This window comes from Delphinapterus leucas, chromosome 9 (assembly GCF_059928025.1).
Source record: "Delphinapterus leucas isolate spDelLeu-1000000601 "Yukka" chromosome 9, BTC_Dleu_Yukka2, whole genome shotgun sequence".
Lineage (NCBI taxonomy): Eukaryota > Metazoa > Chordata > Mammalia > Artiodactyla > Monodontidae > Delphinapterus > Delphinapterus leucas.
In genome coordinates this window covers 40,222,637-40,239,370 of record NC_143137.1, presented here as the reverse complement: position 1 = coordinate 40,239,370, position 16,734 = coordinate 40,222,637, and the positions used below count along the sequence as shown (strand labels likewise).

Here is a 16,734-nt window from a genome sequence, read left to right as displayed (position 1 = left end):
GCTCCCAGTTCCTCCCACCCCACCCCTTTCCCCCTTGGTATCCATACCTTTGTTCTCTATGTCTATGTCCCGTTCTTGCACTTACATCATTCTTTAATACTTTAGACCTTCAGGGCAAGAAAGGAAGGTGAAGGTGAGGATCAACAACTTTTTCAGGTGATCAACTTTACGGTTGAGTCCAAGTGCCAAGAGGCAGTGGACATCCCTGACTCAGTCACACAGATGCCCCTTTAAGGGCAATTTGCAAAGGTGGGTTTCTGTACTTGGTCCAGTTGTCTTGGTAGATAGTGGAGCTGATGAAAACTTCCCGGCAAGGAGCTTGTGGTAATTGAATAGATCCTCAGGCTGGCTGCCATCTGGGAATATGGTCCCAGATACCCACATGGCAGGGCCACTGGGTAACTCACTGTGGTCAGGGGTGCCCCTGCTCCCAGAGCTGGAGGCCGCATTCTCACTATAAAGGAGTCTCATATACCCATTTTACAAGAGCAATTGCATTCAGCCGTCAGTGTGCCTGGGAATCCACTGAGCTTGGCTTGATCTAACTCCCCCCCATGCACAGAATGGACTGTGGTTTAATGTGGATTTTCTTTTCTGCCTCAACAGAATGGGTTTCCTGCGTGAATCACCTTTATTGTGGTTTTACTCTGGGCCACTTAGCCATGTTATAAATGATATTTAGAGGCATGAAATAAATCTGCTGCCCCTTTGATTCCCCAATCCTACAAACCAAAAAAGCTTAGGTTTATTTAGCAATCTATTTCCAGAGAGGCCAACAGGGCTTTTAGTTGGTTGACGGCAGAAGACGAACAGGCAGTTTCGAGGCAGCCTGTGAAATGGCTCATGCGAGAGCTCCTTGTATTCCTTGCCCTGTCATTTGTCTTCCAAGATTCTGTTAGCAGATCTTCTTCCATCTCTGAATTCATGCTGTGTGCAGCATGAAACTATCTTTTCAAAGTTGCAGTCTTTTTTCTGAATACTACCTTCGACAGCTTCCTCTACTACCGACTGGAGACAAACCTTTATTGGCACAGCATTTCTGGGCAGGATGAGCCAAAGTGAGTCCAGGAACTTCCAGGATCAGCCTCATTAACTGGATGAAGCTACTTAGTCCTTTATTTCCCTCCTCTCCCTCTTAAAAAAAAAAAGAAAAAAAAAAAAAGGGCAATGATCATATTTCAGACAGATGCCTCCAGAACAAATCTTTCAATGTTTTCCTTTAGCGTCCTTCAGTTCTTCATATCATTGTCTTATTTCAGCAACTGTTCCTAGTTGCTCAAGGCGTTGCTCAAGGCGTTTTACAGAGAGTAAACTTCCTGGGTGACGGGGCATACCATCCCCCAGTGACAAGGGACCTGCACCCTCCTGAGGCTCTGCTCAAGGCTGGCCTTGATCTCCCGTGCAAGATTGCCTTGCTTTTCTCTCTATTGCACGCTCTGTTCCTGGAACCCAGCAGTCCTGTGATCTGTCCTTGTCAGGATTTGAAACGGATACATTTCAGTAAACATGCAGAGGCAGCAGTCAGGCGAGGAGTTCGGCAAATTCCTCCCCTGCAGGAAGGAATCTCTGGCTCATCCTGTCACCTGGTGAGTTCTTCTTGTTCAGGGGTGTTAGTGGCACCAGAGGTAGCTGGGATTCTTCCACAACAGGCTGACTTTCATTTCTAATGAGGCTTTTCAGAGGCAGCCTGGCCCTCAGCTGGATTCCTGGAGAAGGGCATGTGGTTGACCCCTCTGATGCAGGTTTATGGACACGCTCTGTTGTTCCTTGTATGCTAACAAATCGTGCCCGTCTCACACATCAGTGATTCTTCAAACCCATGGCCAATTCCCCAAGAGGAACCTTGAAAGTTACCAGCTGCAAAAATCAGAAGTTCATTTCCCAGGCAAAATGGAGACTTGGCAATAGTTTAAAACTTTTTTACTTTGAAATAATTATAAACTGATAAGAAGTTGCAAAACCAGTACAGAGAGGTCCCATGTTCTCGTCACTCAGCTTTCCCCAATGATACCATCTTTGTAATACAGTACATTAACACCATCAAGAATACCATCTTTGTAATACAGTACATTAACACCATCAAGAAATTGGCAATGTTTTTACGGCAAGAGAGAATGGGCATCAAAAAGCCTGAGAGGTACACTTAGTATTTGGAGTTCTGGTCCACTATTTGCTTAAAGAATGGCTATAAATTAGTCACACACGGACATTCCATGTGTCATGAAAAAAAAAAAAATCCCATTAAAAGCTATTCCGGGCCACCTTGAACTCTATTCCCACACAGAAAAAATTCTATGTAAAAGGTAGTGCATTACTCTGAGGGAGGCGGGGTCCTTTATTCCAAAAATAAGAGACCTTCAAACAGTCTTAGTTATCTTTAAAGGTAAGTGATCTTGGCTAATTGGATCAGTCCTGGCATCTTTTGTGGGATCCCAATTTCCCAGATATCTTGAACACTATGTTGACTGAATGAAGCTTAGGGAAGGGTGGAAGAGTCAGCCTTATTAATAGTCATGTACCTAGGATGGGTTGGCAAAATGTGGTTGACACTTATTTATTACATAGGAGTTAGGAGCTTGAATCCTGAACTCAGACAGGTCAAGTTTAAGTCCCAGGCTTGCCCCTTACCAGAAGGTTAACTTTAAACAAGTTACTTGACTCCCTAAGCCTCATTTTTCTTACGCATGAAATGAGGACAACACAGCACCTGAGAAATCAATGTCAGTTGATTGGAAACTCTCAGGCATCTAGTAGGTGCTCAATAAATTTTAGCTGTTGCTATGAATAATTATCTCTGATTAGGGTATTCTGGGAAGTGATTTTTATTCCCTTCAGTTTCTTGGATTTAGTTTCAAAGCTGGTCCAGATAATTTGTGAAATATCTTCTAGTCTTGTGGTATGAAAAGTAGCTGGATGAGAGTGACTGTTCATTATATTTGGAAAACCATTTTGATTCCCATTACAGTTATTATTTTAAAAGAGTAATTGCTCACTATCCTATAATGCATTATAAATCACTATGTAACTTCCACATTATTGACTGTTTGTTGATAAGTTACTTACATTATAGAATAGTCTAAAATTGGATCAAAAAACAGTTGCAGGATTTTAAAATCTAAAGTCAGTAAAACCCAGGTCCATATAGCTAGTCTAAAGTTAATGGGTCTAGAGCTATAGTTATCTAGACATTAACTTCTTAAAAAATGTAACAGAGGCCATTGGAATTGCTTGTGACAACTAGTCAAACATTAAGGAACGTTAGTTGTTTTTGAAAATTTTTTTTTTGTTCTGAAAAGTAGATCTCTCTGTTACCATGGTTGCCTGTGTCTTGTTTATAATTATAGGTTTTCTTTTCCTGGCACATCAGTAACCAATAGCAAATCTACCCTTTTCAACATCAGCCCTACTTTAGTTGATAATTTATTAATAAATCACTGAAAATTGCATGTAAATAATTTTAGGTTTAGATTTTAGAGTGGATGAAGAAGCTTTGCACTGTCTCCCCCAAATACGTTCTTTTTAAACAGAATATTATACTCCTAAATAGGTTGATACAAGTTAGTAGAATGAAGAAAAAGTGGTTTATGTCAAAGCTTTTACGGGAAGAATTATCAGCAAATAGTGTTGGCAAAATGAAAGGAGCCCTAATTGTGGCATTAGGAGGCTTTGTTGCCATTTAATGAGATGCTTTGTAAACAAAGACTACTCTACAGTGATCTAGCTCAGAAGGCAGATATTTCCAATTAGAACTACATCCTGTTAGGGCTTAAATTTTAAAAGTAACACCTCATGAGTAACTGTAGTCTTTTGGCGTCTTATACCGAGAACCAGTCCAAGTGTATTACAGTGCCAGGAAGGGGGAACCTACGTTGATGATACCAAAACAGAATGCCCGGAACCAAAACCCAATCCTTTGTATCAGATTGTTATCGGCAATGTGTACCTATGCTTTCTTTGTTTTCCCCTTCTTGGCGGGGAGGGGTGGGAGGGACAGACAAAATTGCTACCTTGAAACTTCTATGAATTGTGTTTTCAGTGTACCAAAAATATTAGAAAATATTGTTTCCACTTTGATTCTAACAATGCAGTCTCAGACAAATAGAAGAAACCCGAGGCTATCAGTAAGACTTTCCTTTTCCAGGAAAGCACGTAGTTTTTAAAGAAAATTTAAGTTAACATCGATCTGGTACCTGGATATGGAACTACTTTCTGGGCATAAAAGAGATGGAAGGAATCACAATATATTCAGCTGCTTAAAAATGAAGAAGTTTCATATATCCAAAATATCGTAAATACAGTTAAATGCCAAACAGGAACCGTATTGAGCCACAACAGTCCAGGCACAGACAAATGAGAATATTTTTAATACTTAGTAAGCTTATATTCAAAAAAAAGTCACTAAGTAGCAAATGATGGAAACACACAATTCACACTGGAAGAAAAACAACTGGCTGAATAACTATATAAGCAAAGCACATAAAGTTGCTAATATTAAAATAATGAAACTTAGAAACAACAATGAGATACTGTTTTTTCTTCTATGAAATTAGCAAAGAATTAAAATATTGGATATAAGGTGTACCTTTCAATGCTGCCATAGATTCCTTCAGTATAGTGAGGGCCAGGGCTCTGGTTTCAGATCATTGGGTCCAAAAATCTGGTTGTATGACTTTGGGAAACTTATGTAACCTCTTTGTGCCTCAGTTTGTCATCTGTAAATGGGTATAAAATAATACCTACTTTATACTGTTATGGATAAAGTTAAATGAGATAATACATGTAAAGCATTTAGCATGGTATCTGGCAGATAATAAGACTTCAACAAAAAAGGTAGCTGCTATCAGCTACTATTAGAGTCTCATTCACTGTTGATAGAAGTTTAATCTACTAATTGTAATAAAACCAGAAAGCAATATGGCAATACTTAATCAAACAAAGCCTTAAAAATAATCAAGTATATTTTTAGGAAAGTGTTCCAAGAAAGTACTCTGATGTTCACAAACATTATGTGCAAAGATGGTCATAAAGATAAAATATTCCATATGACCTAAATACTCAACAATAGAAAAATGAATTTTACTTGATTATGGGGCATCTCTCTATGATAGAATACAACATGGCTATCAAAATTATGCTTTTTTAAAGAGGTTTTAATGATATTGCATATGCTTAAGAAATAACATTAACTTTAAAAGCAGAATATGAAATTATATTTACAATGTCCAATTATGTGAATGTAGATATAAATTAAAGATGTAAATACAGAAAAATATAAGGAAACAACAAACATTTTAGTGGTTGTTATTTCTGGGCAGTGAGATTATGGGTATTTTCAAAAAAATACTTTTCTGTATTTACTTTTTCTACAGTGAGCCTGTATCACTTTTTCTACACTTAAGATGAAACCTGAATTCAGAGAAGGAGATTTTAGATGGCATAGTGGAACATGTCATTTGCTCCTCATGAAATTTAAAATATGTTTTCAAAGCTGTGTAAGGGGAACAAGAGGAAATAAATCAGTAAGAGACACACAAAAAATCTCATTTATGTTGTGATCCAACTGATCCCTGTAATGGCTAACCTTAATCTCCACCCACAGATGAGCTTCTGTTTGTAACTATCATCATCAGTCAGTTGATGAACAATGTTTAGCGTGGCCCTACTGTGTGCCAGGCACTGGGCCATGCTAGACAGACCATGTTGAGCAAAGCAAATCCTGTCTTCACCCTCCTGGAGCACCTGGTCACGTGGGTATTTAGTAATTCCAGATAAAAGTCCCAACAAACAAACTCCATGTATTTAGAGATTTATAAATTTACCAAAGTTGTTCTTTAGTTAAAAGAAAAGTAATAAGAAAATGCTAATTTTTTTCCATTAGAAGAAATGTTTTTTTAAAATCAAAAAGAAACAGTAAGATGCTCAACGTGTCTGAGTTGCTGGCACTGTAGACGTGGCTGGAGGAAAAGTCAGCACGGGAGGGAGTTATGTCTGAGCATCCAGGGTTGCCAGCTGTGCTCCAGGTCACAGAGAATGCCATTGTTTGTTCTGGGAAATGGCTACTTTTGTTCAGCAACTCCCCTATCCTGCCCCGGAGAGAGCAGACAAACAGCTCCAGTCCTGGTGTACTGATCCTTTGTAAAGTACCCTTATTCCTGCTTCTGTTGGCATTTCTACCTTTTCATGACCTTGATAAAGATAATTAAGCAATGAAAGTAACTCAAAGAAAGCAGATGCATGTGAAGTCATTTCCCAAAGTGGAAGAATGAGCTCCTTTTTCACTCTGCCCCATATTAAATACACACTCACATATGTGCATTTATATGTGTGTATGTACATATACATATATGCCTAGAAAATAATACAGATACGCTTTCTTATCAATGAAAACTCTGAAGCACATTTAGATTTACTTAAGAAAGAAAATACGTTCTACTATTATTAAGAAGACTTATATAATTGGAGGGGGCCACAAATCTTTTCTAGAAATATTATGATTATAATCACAAGTAAAGTAGATTAGGAAGATTTGCTTGAACTAATAGTTCAACTACCCACAATTCAACTACCTGCAGTTTCACCTTTTGGAAAAACAATCAAGAATGAGAAAATAATTAGAAAGCATTGGCAGAGTAGATATTGCGAAGTATCTGCTACTTCACTAATGCAGCATTCCTTAACTCCACGGGACCCCTACTCTCCTTGTTCTATACACATTTCTAACAGACTAAATGTGGTTATCAACTTCCAAGACTTCCGCAGATTAGAAATAGAAAGAGTCCTCCCTACTGCTTTGGTGTATTGATAGTGACATAAAATAACAATTGAAAGTAAGGAAAAAATAAGAAAACCATACAATGTAGGTACAAATATTCAAAGAGCAAAGATGCCTAGGTTCATGTACTGTAGGGGCCATTTGTCCTCAGTGGGTCCTGAAGAAGCCACTACTTCAAACTCTGTACAGAATATATTTTCACACGGATTGTGCTAAGTCTTAAAGCAATGGTTATATTTTATTCTGTATACTCAGTTGAAGTTGGAGTGGTTATCTTAGTATATTATCCATTTTAAAATATTTTAAAACAGGTGAGTTTAAAAGAGCAAACTTTTGACTATACCAAAAAATTCTCATTTAAAATAAAACCCAGCTAACACATATATATATATGGAATTTAAGAAAAAAAAAAAAGTCATGAAGAACCTAGGGGTAAGACAGGAATAAAGACACAGACTTACTAGAGAATGGACTTGAGGACATAGAGAGGGGGAAGGGTAAGCTGGGACAAAGTGAGAGAGTGGCATGGACATATAAACACTACCAAACGTAAAATAGATAGCTAGTGGGAAGCAGCCGCATAGCACAGGGAGATCAGCTCGGTGCTTTGTGACCACCTACAGGGGTGGGATAGGGAGGGTGGGAGGGAGGGAGACGCAAGAGGGAAGAGATATGGGAACATATGTATATGTATAACTGATTCACTTTGTTATAGAGCAGAAACTAACACACCATTGTAAAGCAATTATACTCTAATAAAGATGTAAAATAAATAAATAAATAAAACCCAGAAAATTCACTTCAGGAGGTTCTAGAGAGCACACACGCACGCGCGTGTGCACACACACACATTACTCACGATAATTAGCTGCAATTCAGGAAGATGTTTTCCTTTGTGACTCAGACTAGAGGAAGAAAACTGCTTTGGTTTTTTAAAAGAGGTTTTGAAAATATCCACAGGGAATAAACAATACATTTCTGTACACTCCAGAGATCAATGTAATTACTTCGAAAGGCAGATCAATGTGGTTCGACTTTTGAATACCTAACATAAATACCATCCATTCCTCCCAGAAGAGATTCATTTTCACTGCATTTCATAAAACACATTTTTCCCATTCTACAAAGCTCAAAGTGCTTTCCAAATATTTTATTACATACAGGGTTGAACCTGCCAGTCTGAATTTTCTTGGAGTGATAGTAACTTAGCAAAAGTTCATCTGGAGATTTTAGAGTGAAACCTACAACAGCTGATCTTCAAGATACAAGCTATAGCAGGGGTCTCCCAACCTCCCACACACCCCACGGGCCGCACAGCAGGAGGTGAGTGGCGGGCGAGCGAAATGCCGCTACCCATCGCTCGCATTACGCCCTGAACCATTCCCCCCCATCCCAGCCGTGGAAAAAATGTCTTCTACGAAACTGGTCCCTGGTGCCGAAAAGGTTGGGGACCTCTGAGCTATAGGAAGCTGAAAACAAAGTTTCTGAACATCAAGAACTTGTCAACCAACTGGGGTTTCTTACTACTAGACAGATTCAGGTCTCTAATTCATCCTCATCAGTGTGATGCAGTAATTCGGGGGTGTGCCAGTGTGCCCTAGGAATGTGTGTTTTAGCCAGCTCTCCTGGTGGTAGGTGGCTTACTCTTGGAGAATCCCTGTTGAGAGGTATCCCCAAGACTATTTGAACCACTTTTCCATACCTCTCTGACTGTCTCTGTTTTCTTTATCAAACACATTGGAATTCTTTATAAGATGGTTACCTCTTTCCAAGGTTAAAATTATTCTCTCTGTTTCTTTTGACCTTACTAAATCAAATGTATTCAGCCATTTGATAGCTTTTTCTGTTCTTGAGTACACCACCTAGCGTGAAAGGTGGTAATTACAGGTTCTCCTGAAAATGCAAAATGATTTGAATGCTGCTTTAGGTAGGGATTTGAAAACCGGACTTTTCTGTCCAACATTTCAAAAAGATATGGACTCCTTATAATTTCCTTACAGCATCTTTAAATCCTAAGCATTTAGCAAATGTATATTTAATCAAATATTGTAAATTATTTATTATTGCTGGAACATTCAGTTTAGAGTAAAATTTCTTTAATATTTAGACTGGCATTTCATCATTTTGTATACGATACATGTATATTTTATGGCACACTGGGCTCCTCTGTATAGTTGGTATGCTCAACACATGTACGATTTTGTGTATAATGTAGTTATGCCTACTTTGTGGGACATAGGGCAGAGTGTTAACCTTCTGAACTATTACCAAAGCTAACAGTTGAGTCTGCATTTGTGATAAGATGATGGTCAGAGAGATTGTCTGCTCTGCACTTGGTCAGCATTATAACTCTCAGCATGTTCCTTCTCCTTAGTGACAATTTGTTGCATGACGTAGGCATGCAGTGGTTTTAAAGATGGGCTGCCTTTGTAAGGGATGCAGGGAAATTACTGCTTTAAAAGACTGTTTGACAAATGACACCAGGCAGAAAACTTAATTTTGTGCTGAAGATGAAGCCACAAACAAATGATAGTGTAGCATTTCCTGTGCTGATTTCATGAATAAAGTAGGAGAAGCTAAATTGTCCTTATTCCACCCAAAATTGTCAATTAGGAGTGCATTTTGGTACCTACTCCCCAAACTATGCTTTAATTTAAAAAACACCTAAATGGAAAATATATTACAAATATGATACTATACACAAATACAAAATAAATATGAAAACATGATATTAAAAATAAATATGATGTTATAAAGAAAGGAGGCGCCTCTCTGCCCTTTCTTCCCTCCTGTTTGTGAGTCATCATCATCTCCCAAATTGTCTCAATTAACTGCCACCCATAAGCATGACTGTTATCACAGATGGGTACTTTTCAAAATAGATAGCAATCCATTTACACATGCCCCAAAAGGAGAAAACATTATTCATTGAATTAGAAGGACTGCCTGTGAAAGCAGAGCAGAATTTTTAGTATTGGAAAAGATAAGATGGATAGTCCTCCAACAGAGTACCACTTGGAATGTGTCTGTTCCTTCTGGTTGTGCTATGGTAAGAGCTTAATCCACACCAACAAATATCTTCCACCTGTGCTGGGACATCTAGGTCTGACCTGTCTGCCACATTAGCAACTGGTTGGTTAGAATAAGTCATGCAGCATTTCTCAAAATGGATGTCCACCTGACTCTACTTCCTCTGAATGTTCAGAAGTGTACTTGACAAAACTGGTGTCATGGTCAGATAACTATTGGAACCATTGTGTTCAACGATGTTCTTAGTGTAGGATATCTCAGAATATTTAATTTCACTTTTCCTTTTTTCATTGAGTAGCTCATGAAACAACTGTTTCTAGAAATTTGCTTTAGAAAATGTTGGTTTCATGGGTTATTTTAACTCAGAGGTATTTTGTGCACATACATACGATGTGCATGCATATGTTAAACATGAATTTGGAACAACTGAACCATTGTTCTCTGTGCTCTGTAATTAACTACATAGTTTACTGTTAATTTGAGAATAATGACATTTTAACTACCCATTATAAAATGGAAATAATCATTTCATGGTGAAACCTTGAGTTAGGAATTGCTAAACAGCACATCAGCTCCGTCCTGAAGACCTCGGCGGAGTGGGAGCTGTGAAAATTAAAAGGGAAATTTCACGAAAATGGAGCTGGGAGGCCAGAAGGGGGAGCTCTCATGCACCTACCACTTGTATCAGTACAGATCCCAATAGGGAGAGATACACCTTCTTAGATCTCTGGCAGAAAGTGACATTACTATCGGCAGCAGGAAGAAGAAAGGTTTTCTCCTTGCCTGGCAACAGCTCAGCCAATAAAAAACCACTATACTTTGAACTCCCAGTTCCCTCCAATGAACTTTTTGTTTATAACAGCCTCTCCCACTTCCCCTTCTCCTCTCCCTTGCTAAACCTGACGTGCATGTGGTTTGCCGTAAATGCGTGTCTAGGATTGCAATTCTTTGCTGCTCCCAAGTAAACCCTGTTTTGCTGGTTAAAAAAACTGGATATTTTATAATGTTTTAGGTTAACAGAGCAGAAATAGACAAGGGAAGAGATAGCTTCAATGTAATGTGAAGAGGTTTTTGAACTACTGCTACAGAATGCGCTGGAACTCCGTAAGACTGGGTTTTTAAGTCATTCAATGGACAATGGGTCTTGGAGGAGACAGTGTTTGAGCTGAGTATTGAAGAATAAACAGCAATTCAAAGAACTGGAGTCAGGTGGGGCACGTGAGCCTGAGGCATAGAAGATCACCTGGTGTAATAGGTGGGAAGTTTGTTTCATTAAGAAGGAAAAGGGTAAGATGAAAGTGCAAGTAGGGAAAGGCCAGACCATGAAAGGAGTTTGAACACAGTGGTTCTTTTTTTTTTTTTTTTTATGACTGACATTTAAAAACAAACAAACAAAAAGCAACTTTGTATGTATTTTAGTGGAAAATAGGAGAGTCTCTCAGGGACTGCTAGCCAGATGTGAGTTTTAATCAATTCTTTTGAAAATTTGGAGCACATAATGAAACCCTGGAGCTATTTATCCCTTTAGAAGTGAGCACAGCTATTTATTTGACAATTTCCACATGAAAAGCTTAATTTTTAGAAGCATATTATTTTTAAAAAATCACTGCACATACATTACTTTATACTGATGTTTATATCCACTTGGACCTTGCAATTGTGAAGTCAGTGTTAATAGCTACGCTGACTAGTGCTTCACTTTTTTCCAGATAAACCTGTGAGGTTGGGGAGGACTCTTTATGAAAGGTAGTGTGCGTGTGTGTTTGGGGTGGGGAGGGTAGGTGGCTAGCTTATAAAATCTTGCTTAAAATAGCAGATAAATTTCAGTTCTAACTGAAGATCACCTAACCAGAAATGAACCTATGGTCAGCCATTTTCCATCCATAAACATGCCAGAGATTCTAGGATGGATGGAGAGGTCGGCATTTCTGGCTTGAGCCAGGAAAATAAAAAGGCTAAAGTATTGAGGATACAACGTTCTGTAAGAACAATTGCATACTACAAGGTCACCGTGCTCAAGGACGTCCTTAAGTAGCTATTGCTTTATTTCAGTAAGGTCTCTGGCTCTTACTTGACTCCAGTTTTTTAAAAACAGTTTTGTCTCCAAAACAACAGCATTGACTGTCATTGTGCTAAACTATAGCCACCAGAGCGCCTAAGGGTGAATGTCAGCTTGGCATTCCCTGGAGGTGAATATTTATATATATATATGTATGTATTTTTTTTAAGTTAAGTTTTCAAGTTTAATCACCGTCCCATCTCTGTTGATTTAAATGAATAAAATGACATCTTATTTATAGGATCATACTGTTTTAAAATGTTTTAATCTAACATAAATGAGCCTTTATAAGCCAAATGATTTTTCAGCCTACATAGATCTTATTCAAAGACACCTGTAACTTAGACATTATTATCATCCTCATTTTATAGGTGAAAAAACTGAGGACCAGCAGGTCCCAGACCCTTGGGCGGTAGAACACAGGAGGTAAACACTGTTCCTGTGACAAAGGTCTTGGCTTACTAATCCAGGGCTCTTTTCACCATTGCAATGGTCTCTGAATCTACACTCTGCTAGGACTTTTTTCTCCTGGATTGGAAAGGCTTCCTTTGTCTTAGTTTACACAGTAACAGCTTAGAAGATATCACTTTATTTTAAAACTTTATAAAATCTTCCTAACAACATTATAGCACGTTTATTTAATATATAGGGGTGGGGAAGGGTTTTAATGCCAATGTGGAGACCCACTCAGATGCCCACAATTGATATGACGATTATTTTAGTAAAGACATTTTAGATCTAACAGATGCAGAAAGAAGCCTTCCTTTACCACGAAAAGCAGAAACTTCTGGGAGTGAGGCTGCCAAGAATCCCCTACCCTGGGAGCTTTATGGCTCTGAAGAAAAAATCTGAAAAGACCACTCCCATTTGCATAAGCAGACATTATCACAAACTTTCTTATCTCCCATTTGTTCCCCTAGAAAACCATTCGTTCATTTCATAGAATATTCTTCTCTCCTTCCCCTCTTCCCCTGCCATTAAGTTAGGTATATAAACTCCCATTTTTAGCTGCTTAGAGAGCCACTTTTTGGTGCATTCCTTGTTAAGCTGCAGACCCCCAGTACAAAGCCTAAGAGGGTAGAGGAAAATATTTCCACCCCTACACCATTAGCTCAAATCAGATTGTTCTTTTTTTTTTTTTTTTACTGTAGTAAAAAGCACATAACATAAATCGGATTCTTATCTTTTTATATATTTAAATCCAGTCTTGACATTTTTCTAGAATTTGCAGTAGATCTGTACCTTTTTAGATATATGTAATCATTCCTTTAGTTACAATTCATTGAGCACTACCCGGTGCCAGTAAGTGGGATAAGTTGTTTCATATTTTAGCCCATTCAGTTTTCCCAAATCTTTAAGGTAGATGTTAGCTCCCTAATGGCATGGAACCAATGAAATATGGGTTGCACAGTTAGCCCTCAGGGAGGCAACCATACACCAGCGGTGTATTTAATATTAGATAGGATGCATATAATAAGATAGTGTAATTCTCCCATTTTACCCCTCCCCAGTTGGGTTTGTGTTTGGGCTTTACAAACCCAAAAAGCAAAACTTTGAAAATAGTTCCATTAAGGAATCGTAAAGTAAAGCTCATGAATCAAGATCTGGAGAGGTGAAATAATTCAGCTGGGAAGGAGCCATGTGGTCCTCAGGTGCCGTGAGGAATAGGACCAGCTCTTCTGGATGTAGGATGCAGTAAAAAGGGCACAGGTTTCGAATAAGATCAAACTGACTTTGAACCTCAACTCTTTTACCAACTTGCTGTGTGACCCTAGGCAAATACTGATCTCCTTGAGTCTCAGTTTCCTCATCTGTAACATGGGGATAATACCCTTTTCAGAGAGTTGCTAGAAGGAATAAATGAGGTAACGTGGTTAACATATCCACAGGAGGATGATACTCACCAAATTCAGGGCGGCACCTTTTCAGGGAAGGAGGGAGAGGAAAAGGACTCAGGAGGGGAGCAAAGGGAGCTTCTGTTTTAGCTGGAATATTTGGCATCTTTTATACAAACGCACAAAGATCTGAGCCAAGGAGAATACAATATTGGCATTTGTTAATCTGGAGACAGTGCTTGTTAAATTATTTTCTGTACTTTTATTTTAAATTTTTATTTAAATTTTATAGCGTCTGGCATATAGGGCACACTAAATATGGATTCAGATCCTTTTCCACAGCCCTTGTCAGAAGGATGAAGTCTCTATTGTGATGAATTTAGTTGTGACCCAAGGAAACAAACCCTTCTGTGAGCCTGAGCTGTAGTGGAGTGTGCCCTGGGGAGCTGGGCACCCACCTTCCACAATGGAGTTCAACAGACAAGTTCACCCTCCTGGTGCAGCCTGGATGAACACAAGCATGAACACTGTCTTCTTTAGCTTTACCACTCAGTACAGAGACATGGTGTTTTATGTGGTCTGCATTCTACAGCCAGATTACATTTTCCATATGGGATTCTCTATCAAGGAAAGCTGTTTACATTTTACTTTACTGTAGCATGCGTCTCCTGCCAACGCATGTGTCACCATGATTTCCATATTGGAGCCTTTCCTTCACCACAATGATGTTTATTTAGTCTGTACAATTTGTTTAGATTCTCCTCATGGAAATTCGGGATTTAAGGTTATGAAAATAACTCTTACAGAGCTTTCATGTGGTCAACTCCACGTGAAAGTGGGTTTTCCTGAAGCTTATTGTAAACCAAGCGATTACCGTGTACTGAAGGGCAAATGAGCTTAGAGATGACATCGACCCATCTTTACGTTGCCACAAATATTCACATAGCACACAACACAAGGTAGCTCAACGCAGAGGGTTTTCAGCCTCTGAAAGAACTCAGGGCTGTTCAGTTGTCTAGTTCTTTTTTGATCTCCTAGCTTCCCATCTCTGTGCCCTCCCACTCTCCCTTCAGCTTGACTCCGAGAAAGGAGAAGGGAATGTTCTGAAGACAGAAATTAAATGACTTAAGCCCATCCTAGCATGCGTAGGGATGGACTCCCCCATCATTTCTATTCTATAGAAAAAGGCTCATTGTTCACACAAGCGGGATTTTGTGAGCAGTATTCTTCCACTGCCAGAGAAAGAGAAAAATAGTTTTCTTTTCTCTCTAATTTTTTTTGGGGGGGGGCATAATTGATGCAGGGGACACGTGGCTGTCAGCTCACTCGGGGTATGCACATAGGAATTTCAGAATGTTTTAGACGTTATAAAATTGCAAGTTAACAGCTGGCAGAGGTATTTACGGAAATTAGACAGTCTTTCAAATCATTTATCAGAGCGCTTACAATTCCCGTTGCAAGGCAGGTGAAATAATAACGGATATTTGGGACTTGAATCATATTCAATGCAGGAAAGAGAAAGCTATGTGCATCCAAATTACCCGAAGAAAAGGAAGAACCATTATTGCCTGGGCAGTTACTGCTGCTGCCACCAGTTTTAACACGATGCCTAGCAGCTGCCAAGGGAGAAGGCAAGAGCTAATGCTCATCGTCATTAAACAAACCTTCCTCTCGAATCCACATGCCAGCCCTGCGACTCCCAGGCTGTTTGAAACCAGACGTCAAAAAATAATCCTCAACCTTAAATGCGGCTTCCTTTAAGAGAGAAGTGAGAAAACCCCTGTCGTAAAAACGCTGCTCTCTTCCTTGAAAATTATTCCCTTGGTGTTTTAACATAATAAAACGGCAATATCCTTTTAAGCCAGAAAGCAATCTCCCCAAAGTAATTACTGCCCATCAAGGATAACTGTAACTATGTTGTAGGAAATCAAGGTAGGGAGAAAATCAAGGGAAGGAGAAAGCTATTATCTCAGTTAAAGTGAATGTGAATGGCAGCACCTTTACGGTATTTGGTTATGGCAGTGTAGCTCAGCTGGGAGGAAAGAAAACACCTAAATCCCTGAATCCCATTAATTTTACAACAGTGTTTCCACTGGGACTTAGTGCAGTTCTTACTGTCCTTTCTGGGAACACAGTTATTCATAGAGTGCTTTGTAAAATAATCCAGGTACAGGATATACACACAAAACAAAAATGACTAGTTAAGTTGGAACTTGGTACTACCGGGAAACCCAGCACAGAGCAGTTATTTCCATGTGATAGTTTCAATGATGTGATCATTTAACTCAGTGGAAGAGTTGTTTATCCTCTGTCCTCTAATGTGGTTGTCTTAGAAAGACTTTCACTTTTAAAGGCAATAACATTTAATTAAGACAGCAAATTAGAAAAGAATGAATGATCACAAAACCAAAATTCCAGGCGAAATGCCTCCTTGACTCTCTTCTGCCCTCTGCTGGGTACTGTGTATATCCTCTTTGTCGGGGTGGGGGGTTGGGGGGGGGAGCGGGGAGCGTGTGTATTTTCCCACCTCAGTTCTTCCCAAAAGACAGTGTTGAGGTGGGTCTGGATGTGACAAATATTTCTATTCTGGTGGATCTTGTAGGTAAGTGTCTCGAAAGTGAGTCAGGTGTTTATTTTCTGTTTCTATTTTTTAATTTATGATAAAATATACATAACACAAAATTTACCATTTTAACCAGCATACAGTTCAGTGGCACTAAGTACATTCCCATCATTTTGAAACCATCACCACCATCCATCACCAGAACTTTTTTCATCTTGCAAAACTGAAATTCTATACCCATTAAACACTAACTCCCCATTTCCCTACCACCACCACCACCACCACCCCCTGCTCCGGAACCCCTGGCAACCACTATTTTATTTTACTTTTTATATTTTTAATACATCTATTTATTTTATGTATTTAATTTTGGCTGCATTGGGTCTTCGTTGCTGTGCTTGGGCCCTCTCCAGTTGCTGTGAGCGGGGGGTTGCAGAGCACGAGCTCTAGAGCGCAAGCCCAGAAGCTGTGGCGC

The 16,734-nt window shown here is 39.1% G+C and overlaps 2 protein-coding genes across 8 annotated transcripts in view; one reads left to right on the top strand and one right to left on the bottom strand.

Moving 5' to 3' along the window:
- Nucleotides 1-1,077: 1,077 nt before the first annotated feature.
- Nucleotides 1,078-16,734, top strand: part of LOC111179490 (putative G protein-coupled receptor 141) — a 161,329-nt gene continuing 145,672 nt past the window's right edge. Inside the window, exon 1 of the mRNA XM_022583145.3 lies at nucleotides 1,078-1,586. The gene's annotated coding sequence lies outside the window, so the exon portion shown is untranslated. The remainder of the gene's footprint in view (nucleotides 1,587-16,734) is intronic.
- THAP5 (THAP domain containing 5) overlaps nucleotides 3,564-16,734 on the bottom strand; it is a 196,289-nt gene continuing 183,118 nt past the window's right edge. For 5 of the 7 annotated variants that reach the window (XR_016394208.1, XM_089917014.1, XM_089917015.1 and 2 more), the window contains exon 4: nucleotides 9,960-16,734. This exon is cut by the window's right edge. The gene's annotated coding sequence lies outside the window, so the exon portion shown is untranslated. Of the gene's footprint in view, nucleotides 4,713-9,959 lie in introns of those variants that run through there. The other 2 variants (XR_016394207.1, XM_089917012.1) reach the window with 2 other exon arrangements.